The 12,091-nt window shown below is 47.5% G+C and overlaps 1 protein-coding gene and 1 long non-coding RNA gene across 4 annotated transcripts in view; one reads left to right on the top strand and one right to left on the bottom strand.

Moving 5' to 3' along the window:
• Positions 1–2,600, top strand: part of LOC119181457 (uncharacterized) — a 49,879-nt gene extending 47,279 nt beyond the window's left edge. Inside the window, exon 3 of the long non-coding RNA XR_012888612.1 lies at positions 2,169–2,600. This is a non-coding gene — a long non-coding RNA (uncharacterized LOC119181457). The remainder of the gene's footprint in view (positions 1–2,168) is intronic.
• Positions 1–12,091, bottom strand: part of LOC119181451 (uncharacterized) — a 607,968-nt gene that overhangs the window by 38,757 nt on the left and 557,120 nt on the right. The window lies entirely within an intron of this gene.

Below are 12,091 nucleotides of genomic sequence, written 5' to 3'. Positions count from 1 at the left end.
ACTTTGTATGTGCATGTGCACTTTCATGATCGCAAGGACTGTACGAACGAGAATAGAGTGATTGGTGGTGACAGATCATGGTGTCCGGGTGAGCAGAGGGACAAACACCTCGATATGTATATATCAGCAGTTCAAAAAGATATCATCAGAGCGTATGGAAAAAATCGGCCATTTCGAAACAACATATCAAAGTCAGAACGAAGGGCACTCGATGAACTACGAAAAAACACGAATTACTATCAAACCGGCTGATAAAGGAGGCTGCATAGTAATTCTAAATACGTCGGACTACTTAAAGGAAGGGGAACGACAGCTATCAGACACAAAATTCTACAAAGAACTTCCAACGGACCCGACTCCCGAATTTGAAAGGGAGATAAAAGTAACCCTAAACAATCTCCGCCGGGACGAGAAAATTACCGGCAAAATCTTAAAAGCCATGTTACCGGCCCACTCTGTTCCCGGTCGATTCTATTTGCTCCCCAAAATACACAAGGCAGGTAATCCGGGACGTCCGATAGTATCCAGTAACAGCACATCAACAGAAAATATATCAGAATTCATCAATTCCTTAATAAAAAAACATCCCCCCAAATTTTCCCTATTACCTAAAGGACACAAACCACTTCATCTGCGAAACTTCAAGTCTCGACATCCCAGGCGGCAGTTTTCTGGTGACCATGGACGTCTGCTCACTGTACACCAACATACCCCACCATGACGGAATAGCGGCTATGGTTTCTGAATATGTAAAATCTGACTCATCAACTAGTGTAAGTGGCGAGGTACTGTTTACACTTCTTGAACTTGTACTAAATTATAACCATTTTGAGTTCAACGGCAAGCATTTCCTTCAGGTCAGTGGCACTGCAATGGGCAAGAAAATGGCCCCAAACTTCGCGAGCACCTTTATGGCTTCACTTGAAATCCCATTCATTGAGGGACGCACCTTGAAACCTTTCTACTACAGAAGATACTTAGACGATATTTTTATGATATGGAACCATGATGAGGGAAGTCTTTTCCGCTTCATAGAGGATTTTAACAAATGCCACCCGTCAATAAAATTCATGCACAAAATTTCCAAAACTAGCATTAACTTTTTGGATGTTACTGTCACGGTCGAAAATGACCGCTTGTCAACAAACCTTTACAAAAAGCCTACAGACCGTCAAATGTACCTACATTTCAACAGCAGCCACCCAAAGCATTGCAAAACGGGTATTCCATATTCTCAGGTCTACCGGTACCGAAGAATATGCACCGATATGCGGGAATTTGACAGACACGCGGAACACCTAAAGCATTCCTTATTGAAACAAAATTATCCGGAAGACATTATTGACGATGCCATACTACGTGCTCGCAACGTGAACAGGAATGATATAATAAAGGGACCAAACAAAGTACCTAAAACGACTTCCCAAACGAACCTTGTACTAACTTACTCCTCATCAGCGCCACGAATCAACAACATACTTTCCCGCCATTTCAACATAATCAGGCAAAGCAAACGACTAACTTCTATTTTCGCGAAGCCACCTCACGTGGTGTACCGCCGGGATAAAAATCTGAAGGACATTCTTGTCAGGGCAAAAACAAACACCCCCAAAATTCAATCAGGGTGCCATCCCTGCGGAAAATCTCGATGCAAGGTATGCCCACAGATGCTCACAACACGTGAATCCAAAGCAAACTTCTCGGATTTCAAATTCTGCATAACTGAAAGCCTTAATTGTGACTCCAGTAACGTAATATACATGCTACATTGCAACATCTGCGGACAAGAATATATCGGCCAAACAGACACGCCATTTCGGCTGCGGTTAAATAATCACCGGTACCACGCCACTTCACTGCCGAAGGTACCTTTATCTAGACATCTGCGCCTGCCAAACCACAGTTTTAAAAATATTAGCGTAACTCTTTTGCAGTCCGGTTTTTCAAACAGACGCGAGCGCGACCAGCGTGAGGCATATTTTATTTTCAAATTTCGTACATTAGTAGCCGGTATCAACGAGGACCCCGGAAAACTCAACTGCCTCCGAGAAGTAAGCCAGGAGAAAATTGGTGACAAAGATTGATAGCTGGAGACCATGCTTTTTTCTGACTGACTCGTACGTGTACACTGTCCTTTTTTTTTTTTTTCCCCACATGCACATACAAAGTGTTTACGTTCGCCTACCACTTCATGACCGTTGAAGGGAAACGGACGAAGATTAAAGGCACGCCGTCCCGGACCCTCCCGGCACCGCGGCGACAATCTTGGGTGGCCCGACACACGCCAAGAACTGAACAGCACGTGATATGAACCGTAGGTGGATGTAGACGGACAGTTGGCTTCGTTCTCAGTGTTGACAGTGGTTCTTCCTCTTTTTTACTTTCTTTCTTTTCTTTCTTTTTTCGTCTTTTTTCTCTTTTTTTTTTCTCCTTCTTCCAGTTCCCTCTCACTCTCGCAAACGTCTTTCAAGGCGAGAGGGACGCGGCAGCAAGGAAGTTTGGAAGCTCATGTCCGTATAGCTCATCCCCTGATGAAGGGAGGTCCCCTCCCGAAACTGTTGGGAAATAAATATATTTATCCTTGTTGACAACGCTCCCGTTGTGCCATATCCCATATATATATATATATATATATATATATATATATATATATATATATATATATATATATATACATATATAAGGAAAATAAGTGTATAATCAAAGGCTCATTTTTCCGTGTTTTGACTATACATATAAGGGAAAGAAGTGTATACTCAAGGGCTCGTTTTTTCGTGTTTTGACACAATATTAATGAGATCTAACAGCCAATTATGCCAAGGAATGTATAGGGGAAGTTATTAGAATCAACGTAATGTAAATAAAAAGAAAGAAAAGTAGGTGAAAAAATAACCTGCCGTGAGTAGGAATCGAACCTACGACCTTCGAATAACGGGTTCGATGCTCTAATCACTGAGCTATCACGACGGCCATCCCCCCATCCACTTTTTTGGGTTTATATGTAAATTTAAAAGCGGGAGTGTCAGTCTGCACCATCTGTAGCCAAGCGGCGAGTGTGGAACACCATTTTATGAGCTTGTGTGGTGTCACGTATCACGTGAACTTATTACGAACGGGCAGCTGACCAATAGTTCCTCGTATTCAACCTAACGGCACCAAGTCTGCCAGTACGAGACCCTCGTTAATGAATAAGGGAAAGAAGTGTATATCTAAGGGCTCGTTTTTCCGTGTTTTGACACAATATTAATGAGATCTAACAGACAATAATGCCAAGAAATACACCTATGGTCACCCAATATATATATATATATATATATATATATATATATATATATATATATATATATATATATATATATATATATATATATATATATATATATATATATTATAAGGGGGTTTATTGAATAAAACCAACTGCCTGGTTCAAGAGGCGTCAGTCAGTCACCAGCTCAGCTCTTCGTCGTAGTCGTTTTTCAGGTGCTTCAACTAGATACTGTCTCTCTCCCTCTTCCCCACTAAATTTGCTTCGGTGGTGAAGAAGAGCCATCCCGGCGACTCACGGCGAAGCAAACACAAGGGGATCATAGTAAGGTTTTAGGCGGCTGATGTGGACTGTCTCACGACCACGGCATCGTCTGTCCTCGGCAGGTGTCACTGGTTCGACGACGTAGTTGACCGGTGACGTGCATTGAAAGATGCGGTATGGATCATTGTACTTGGGTGCAAACTTTCGGGAGAGGCCGGGGGACTGGAATGGAACCAAAAGCCATACAAATGAGCCTACGGGGAAGCTGTGAGCAGGCTTGTCTTGGTCAAGTCATTCTTTTTGGAGACCTTGTGTGACGGAGGTAAATGAACGCGCTAATTGGCGGCACTCTTCGGCACACTGAACAAGTTCGGAGTTCGGAGGCTGGGCGGTATTCTGAAGCATCTGGGCGGTAACTAAGTATCGTGTCAAGCGTAGAAGAGGCCTCACGTCCGTACAGTAGAAAAAAAGGTGAAAACCCAGTAGTTGCTTGCGTGGCCATATTATACGCATACGTCACGAAAGGGAGCACCAAGTCCCGATTAGAATGGTCGGAGGATATGTACATAGAAAGCATATCACCGAGCGTGCGGTTAAAGCGCTCTGTCAAACCGTTTGTCTGTGGGTGATAGCTTGTAGTGGTGCGATGAATAATATTTCACTCACTGAGAAGCTCCTGGACGACTTGCGATAGAAACGCACACCCACGGTCGCTAAGCAGCTCACGTGGCGCGCCATGGCGAAGGACAAGGCTACGCAAGATGAACAAGGCGACATCACGAGCAGCAGCGGCTGGCAAAGCGGCGGTTTCAGCGTAACGGGTTAGGTGGTTAACGGCCACAATAATCCAGCGATTTCCCGCAGGAGTACAAGGTTGTGGGCCGTAGAGGTCGATGCCGATTCTATCAAACGACCGAGCTGGACACGGCAATGGTTGTAATTCGCCAGAGGCATGACAAGTTGTTTTCCGTCGCTGACACTCAGTGCAGGAGCGTAAGTACTTGCGAACGTACAAGTACATTACACGCCAGAAAAATCGCTGACGAAACCGGTCGTATGTTTTCAAAACGCCAGCGTGCGCATTTTGAGGGTCTGCGTGGAAGTACGCGCACATGTTGGAGTGCAAATGGCGAGGTATAACAAGAAGCCATTTCCTACCATCCGGCTGATAGTTGCGACGGTACAACATGGCATCCCGTATTGCATAATGGGGAATTTGCCGACGTAGTGCACGAGGTAGATGCTGGCGTGGTGTCACCGAAGACGAGGAGAGGACGTCGATGAGCGAGGCTATCCAAGGGTCCTTGCGTTGTTCCGAAGGCATGTCAGCGGTATCGATGCTGCCGATGGTAGCTTCGGCGAAGGAAACAGGTGCAACGGCTGAAGGAAGGGGCGAACAAGAAAGAGCATCTGCGTCGGTGTGCTTGCGGCCTGAGCGGTAAATGAGGTGCATATCAAATTCCTATAAACGTAGTGCCCAACGTCCAAGCCGGCCCGAAGGTTCCTTCAATGAAGCGAGCCAACAGAGTGAATGGTGATCTGTAACTACATCAAATGGGCGTCCATATAAGTAAGGACGAAATTTTTGTAATGTTGAAACAATGGCCAAACATTCCTTTTCGGAAACCGAGTATTTGTGCTCTGCCTTAGTTAGGGTGCGACTGGCATACGCAACTACATACGCCGAGAAGCCAGGCTTGCGTTGAGCAAGGACAGCGCCAAGTACTATGCCACTGGCATCCGTGTGCACCTCGGTTGGAGCAGTAGGGTCGAAGTGGCGCAAAATAGGTGGTGAAGTAAAGAGATGGCGTAATGTTGCAAAAGCATCATCGCATGCTGGTGACCAATCAGAGAGGTGTCCATCGCCAGAGATCAGCTGTGTCAGTGGTGCGATTATTGAAGCAAAGTTCTTCACAAAGCGGCGAAAATACGAGCATAGTCCGACAAAGCTGCGAAGCGCTTTCACGGTCGTAGGCTTCGGGAACTCAGCAACAGCACGAAGCTTTTCTGGGTCTGGGAGGACGCCCTGTTTTGAGACAACGTGACCAAGTATTGTGAGCTTCCGAGCTCCAAAGTGGCACTTCTTGATGTTTAGTTGATAGCCTGCGCTCGTGAGGCAGCTCAAGACTTCCCTGAGACGATGGAGGTAGCTGTCGAAATCAAGGGAGAAAACAACAACATCATCCAAGTAGCATAGGCATGTCTTCCTTTTTAGCCCACGCAAGACGCTATCCATCATCCTTTCGAATGTGGCTGGCGCATTACAAAGGCCGAAGGGCATTACATTAAATTCGTATAGCCCATCGGGCGTCACAAAAGCAGTTTTTGGACGATCTGATGGTGCCATGGGGACCTGCAAATAACCGGACTGTAGGTCTAGTGATGAGAAGAATTCAGCACCTTGCAAGCAGTCCAGGGCATCATTGATGCGCGGCAAAGGGTATACGTCTTTAATCGTGACTTTGTTTAAACCGCAGTAATCGAATCGAGCCATCTTTTTTCCTCACAAGTACCACAGGTGAAGACCAGGGACTGCTGGACGGCCGAATGATGCCACGTTGAAGCATGTCGGCCACTTGCTCGGTGATCACACGACGCTCAACAAGAGATACACGGTAAAAACGCTGTCGCAGAGGCGCTTGGGAGCCGGTGTTAATGTGATGGACAATGGTGTGGATTCGGCTTAAGGACCTGTGCTGGCAATCGAACGAGCCGTGAAACTGGTGAAGAAGTTCTAAAAGCTTTTCGCGGTGTGGTTCTTCAAGTTCGCCATCAATTGAGGGGCCAAACAAGTTATTGTTTTCGTGCACAATTGAATGGGCATGTGGCGTCAATGCATTAAGCTGCAAATCACTTTCACCCTCAAGGTCGAAGATGGAGGACATCTAGGTCTTGGAATGTTCCAATACATTCTCCTCGACGCAAGGTTGTGGGAGATGGGAAGGGATTTGTGACAAATAAATTTGTAGCGCCCGCCTAAATATCTAGAAATGCAAACGGCAACGCGAGGCTCTTGCGACTTTGGAATGTTTGGGAAGGCGTAAACACTGCAGGTTTAGACACATCGGCACAAAACAAAGGCTACGCTAGTCGGTGGTATGCCGATGTCGTCAGGGACAAACAGCTTGTTCAACGGAAATTCCGGAGACGGGGCACACAACGCAGAGAAGGCCACTTCAGCACGAGCACAGTCGATAGCCGCATGATTACGAAACCGAAAATCCCAGCCGAGGATCACATCATGAGAACACGTCTGTAGCACAAGAAATTCAACGGTATACAAAACATCTTGGATGAGAACGCGGGCGGTACAGGCAGCTGATGGTCGAATATGGTGAGCACTGGCAGTACGGAGGGACAACCCCTTTGGCGTCGTGGTAACCTTCCGAAGCAGGCAGCAAAGTTTTAAATTAATTACTGAAACGGCAGCACCAGTGTCCACAAGCGCAAGGGTACGGTAACCATCCACAAAAACGTCGATGAGGTTTGTCGGAGAAATGCGAGGACTTGATTCTTTCGACGACGATGCAGTTCTTGTCTCCGGAACTGTGGCATCTAGTTTTCCGCGTCTGAAGGGCAGGGTCGGCGGCGCATAGGCGACAGGGAGCGACGCCGGGGAGATGGAGATCGGTGACTGACTGAGGGAGGGCGGTCGGGTGAAGAGGATCCTTATTGACGTAGCGTGTTGTTAAAGCGCCGAGAGTCGTGCGACGATCTTTGCATGGTGTTGCTCTGAACGAGAGGGCGGCGGCGGCACAAGCGAGCCACATGTCCTGCGTAACCGCAAGAATAGCAAATCGGGCGATTGTCTGCGGTGCGCTACGGATTCGGAAACGCTGCAGTCAGCCGGCTGAACGGAACTGGTGATGACCGAACAGGGATCGGTGATGTAGCATAAGTGGGCTGTCGAGGTGCTCTGGCTGCAACGACTTGCGCATACATCAAGGGTGCGGCCTCCAGAGATGGTGAACAAGCAAAAGGCAAAGCGTCCGCTACGTCATCTTGTGTGACGTGCCTTATGGCCGGGGCCAGATGATCTGGGGCCAAAGGATGCGTTTGTGCTGGCTCGGGCACGCTCAATAAAATGGAGAGCTGCCGAGCGACCTCCCCAAGCAGGAACTGCTTTATGCGAGCCAACATGTCGTTCTGGTCTCCGAGAGTCAAGGCCCCGATCGAATCACGTTGTTCCAGAGAGCGCCGTGTTTGGGTGCGTTGCTTGCACAATTCGTCAAAACTTTGGCACAAGCTGACGAGTTCGGCAATGGTTTGTGGGTCCTTGGCTAGCAACATTTGAAATGCGTCATCGCATATGCCCTTGAGGGTTTGTTTGATTTTGTCGGCTTCGAGCATCGCTGGGTTTACCCGCTTGCACAAGTCAACAACGTCTTCAATGTAGCTCGTAAAGGTCGCTCCTGGCTGTTGAGCGCGCTCACGAAGTTGTTGTTCTGCGCGGAGTTTTCGCACAGCAGGGCGGTCGAAGACTTGCGAAAAGGAGGCCTTGAATGAATCCCAGCTGGCAATGTCGGCTTCGTGATTGCGCAACCAGAGACTAGCGACGCCGGACAAGTAAAAGCTTACATAGGTCAGCTTAGCCGCATCGTCCCAATCTTGTGTTCGCTGCGCTCACCTTGTGGTAAGTAGCCAGCCACTCCTCAACGTCTTGGCTGTCAGTGCCGCTGAAAATCGGTGGGTGACGCAGTGGCCACACGCCGGGACATGTAGAGGCGGGAACTTGCGAGGTACCTTGGGTGGAGGGTTCTTCCGGCATTGCTGGCACTGCGGGTAAGGTGCGACTTCGTAGTTCCAGCTTCAAAGACTACCCAGCACTTCCACCAAATTATAAGGGAGCTTATTGAATAAAACCAACTGCCTGGTTCAAGAGGCGTCAGTCACTGTCCCGAGCTCAGCTCTTTGTCGTAGTCGTCTTTCAGGTGCTCCAACTAGATACTGTCTCTCCCCCTCTTCCCCACTACAATATGTGTATATGTATGTATGTATGTATGTATATATATATATATATATATATATATATATATATATATATATATATATATATATTGTAACGCACTCTTCAATAAACTCTTTTAATACGCTAACGTACACTGGGCGAACTTGTGCCCGAGAATAATAGCACAGCTAGACTGTCTCGAGGAATCCCTTCTGCCTCTTCTTCTACGTTCGTCTTTTTCCCCAACACGGTTCGCGCGCAGCTGGGTCCCACAGGCTCGTGCGTCGCAAATCATCTAGAAGGCACAAGTATTTGCTAGCGCGCGTAATTTGAAGTCACAGTGTGTCATTGTCCCCCTTTCCAGAGTGCATCGTCCCGATGCTTGTGTCAAACTGGTCGCATGGCAGTCATTCACAAACCCTCGTCGGGGATGTCGTTAATGTCAAAGAACATTGTATCTTCAGAGTTTCATTGCCTGTCGTGATATGGTTTCATCCTGACGACATGCACAGTTTCCGTGCGATGCCGCCGTCGGGATGAAATATCCTGTCCCTCTGGCCTAACTTCGTAGTTGAGCGAGCCGACGCGACGGAGCACTCTGTACGGACCGAAATAGCGGCGAAGCAGTTTTTCTGACAGGCCACGTATTCGTACAGGAATCCACACCCATACTCTGTCTCCTGGTGCGTACTGGACGTCTCTTCTTCGCAGATTGTATCGATGTGTGTCGGTTTTCTGCTGCTGGAGAATGCGATATCGTGCCAGCTGTCTGGCTTCCTCTGCTCTTTGTATGTAGTCGTGAACGTCATAGTAATTATCGGGCGTCTCGTCAATAGGTAACATTGCATCTAAAGGTGTCGTTACCGTCCGGCTAAAAACAAGTTGGAATGGCGTCATCCGTGTTGTCTCTTGCATTGCAGTGTTATAGGCGAATGTTGCATAGGGTAATATTTTATCCCAAGTACGGTGTTCTATATCAACGTACATTGACAACATATTAGCCAGCGTTCTGTTCAGTCGTTGCGTAAGACCATTTGCTTGAGGATGATATGCCGTCGTTTTTCTATGACTGGTGTGCGTCAATTTCATGATACATTTCATCAGGTCGGCCGTAAATGCAGTCCCTCGGTCCGTGATCAACGCTTTTGGAGCTCCGTGCCGCAGTACTATGTTGGAGACGAAGAATTCGGTTACTTCAACGGCTGATCCTTTAACAAGAGTAGCTGTCTCGGCATATCTGGTTAAATAGTCGGTGGCAACTATTATCCACCGTTTTCCCGATGACGACGTAGAAAATGGGCCCAGTAAGTCCATTCCCACTTGTGTGAATGGGGCTTCTGGTGGTTCTATCGGTTGAAGGAGACCTGCTGGTTTTAGCGGTGGCGTTTTACGTCTTTGGCAGTCCCGGCAGGTTCTGACATAGTGTCGTACAGAGCTAAGCAACTTCGGCCAGTAGTATTTAGTGCGGATGCGTGCTAATGTTCTGCTTACTCCTAAGTGTCCAGCTGATGGATCGTCGTGGCAAGCCTCCAAAATCTCTGGTCGCAGAGGTGAAGGGACGACAAGCAGGAATGTCGCTGTATTGTTGTCAAAGTTCCTTTTATACAGGATGTTGTTTCTAAGGACAAACGCTGACAAGCCGCGGACAAAAGGTCGTGGAACATCGACAGACTGTCCTTGTAGGTACTTGATCAAGAGGAGTATCTCAGGGTCGGATCGCTGCTGAAGTGCCATCTCTGATGGTGTCACAGCTCCCAAGAAAATAAAATCTTCACCATCCTCGGTGGAAGCAGGAGCAGCAGGTTGAATCGGAGCACGTGACAAGCAGTCCGCAACACTGTGCTTGCGACCTGACTTGTACACAAGCGTGATATCATACTCCTGTAATCGCAAGCTCCATCGTGCAAGCCGTCCACATGGGTCCTTGAGATTAGCTAGCCAGCATAGCGAATGATGGTCGCTTATAGCCTGAAAAGGCCTACCATATAAATATGGTCGAAACTTGCTGATAGCCCATACCACGGCAAGGCATTCTTTCTCGGTCGCTGAGTAGTTCACCTCAGCTTTCGAAAGAGTGCGACTGGCATTCGCAATGACTCGTTCTTGTCCGTTTTGCCATTGGATGAGCACGGCCCCAAGACCTAAATTGCTTGCATCTGTGTGGATATCGGTTTCCGCTTCCTCGTCAAAATGCACCAGAACAGGATGGCTTTGAAGGCACTTTCGTAGTTCATTGAAGGCATCCTCTTGTTTGGCAAGCCATACGAAAGGCATTTCCTCTTTTGTCAGCCGTGTCAGTGGTTCAGCAATTCGTGAAAAATTTTTAACGAACCGTTGATAATAGGCGCAGAGACCTAAAAATCGCCTAACAGCCTTTTTGTCTGTTGGCTTCGGAAATCTTGCTACGGCCTCAGTTTTTGCAGGGTCTGGGCGGACGCCTTCTGCACTGATGACATGGCCGAGAAAAAGGAGCTCACGGAAGCCGAAATGACATTTCTGCGGTTTTATCATCAAGTCCGCTGATTTGATCGCAGTGAACACGGCCCGGAGCCTTTCCAAATGTTGCTCAAAGGTAGCACAGAAAACTACAACATCGTCGAGATAAACCAGACATGACTGCCATTTAAGACCACAGAGCACTGTGTCCATCATCCTTTGGAATGTGGCGGGTGCTGAACAAAGGCCAAAAGGGAGTACCTTGAACTCGTATAAACCGTCCGGTGTCACAAACGCTGTCTTTTCGCGATCTCTTTCATCAACTCCTATCTGCCAATACCCACTTTTAAGATCCAATGAGGAAAAATATCTGGCATTTCACAGCCTATCCAGCGTGTCATCAATTCTTGGCAGAGGATAAACATCCCGTTTGGTGACGGCATTCAGCTTCCGATAATCAACACAGAAACGTAAGGTTTGGTCTTTTTTCTTCACAAGAACAACAGGCGACGCCCATGGACTTGATGAAGGCTGGACTACATCGTCTTTGAGCATTTCTTTAACCTGATTACCAATAGCTTCTCTTTCTCTTGGTGACACTCGGTAGGGATGCTGGTGTATTGGCCTCACTGACTCGTCGACAATGATGCGATGTTTGGCGACAGGAGTGCGTCAAACCTTAGATGACAACGAGAAACATTCGGCGAATTCCCTTAAAAGACCCTCTATTTGCTCTTTTTCGCTCGGTAGTAGGCCTGGCTCGATGTCAATGGCTGCAAGGACAGACTCCACGTCTTCGAAATCAGAATCATTGGTTTCAAAAGTTCGCAGCTCCGCAACCTGGACGAAATCATTCAGACTGGCGATGACGGTTCCTTTTGCAACATGCTGCACCTCATTTCCAAAGTTTGTGAGTAGAACATTTGCACATCCGTCACGTAACTTAACAAGGCCTCGTGCCATGCAGATCCCTTTTTGGAGTAGTAAGGCAGTGTCGTTGTCAGCAAACCCTTCGAATTCACTGAATGCTTTGTTGTTTACTCCGACAGATATGCTCGATCTTGGCGGCACCATGACGCCATCATCTGCAATACAAAGGTCATATACGTTTTCTTCCGTTTCAAAGGTAGCAATCGCGTGCCTAGTCGAGAATGAGACGGAAGATTCTCGCAAGTTAA

Source organism: Rhipicephalus microplus, unplaced genomic scaffold (assembly GCF_043290135.1).
Source record: "Rhipicephalus microplus isolate Deutch F79 unplaced genomic scaffold, USDA_Rmic scaffold_14, whole genome shotgun sequence".
Classification (NCBI taxonomy): Eukaryota; Metazoa; Arthropoda; class Arachnida; order Ixodida; family Ixodidae; genus Rhipicephalus; species Rhipicephalus microplus.
The sequence above is the reverse complement of the archived record's forward strand: the minus strand, read 5'-3'. Positions and strand labels throughout refer to the sequence as shown.